This window comes from Octopus sinensis, linkage group LG17 (genome assembly GCF_006345805.1).
Source record: "Octopus sinensis linkage group LG17, ASM634580v1, whole genome shotgun sequence".
Lineage (NCBI taxonomy): Eukaryota > Metazoa > Mollusca > Cephalopoda > Octopoda > Octopodidae > Octopus > Octopus sinensis.
Window position 1 is genome coordinate 52,213,881 of NC_043013.1, and position 435 is coordinate 52,214,315.

Genomic DNA, 435 nt, shown 5'->3' on the forward strand with positions numbered 1-435 from the left:
AGGCCTGAGCTCTTCTTAGAAACTATTATTATTGGTATTAGTATTGAGGTGATGAGCTGGCAGAATCGTTAGCTTTTTGTTTCTCTTTCTATTCTCAGTTCAAATTCCACTGAGGTTGACTTTGCCTTTCATCCTTCTAGGGTTGATAGAATATGTACCAGTTGAATACTGGGGTCCATGTAATTGACTAGCACCTTCCCTCAGTTTCAGGCCTTGTACCTTTAGTAGAAATTATTATTATTATTATTATTATTATTAATGATACCTATAAGGCTGCAAGCTATTAGAATTGTTTGAGTATCAGGTAAAATGCCTTGCAGTGTTTGTTCTGGCCATTCCAATTCTGAGTTCTAATCCTGTCAAGGCCAGTTTTTCCTTTCATTATTTGAGGATCAATGAAATAAAGTACCAGTTAAGAACTGGGGTTGACTGTAT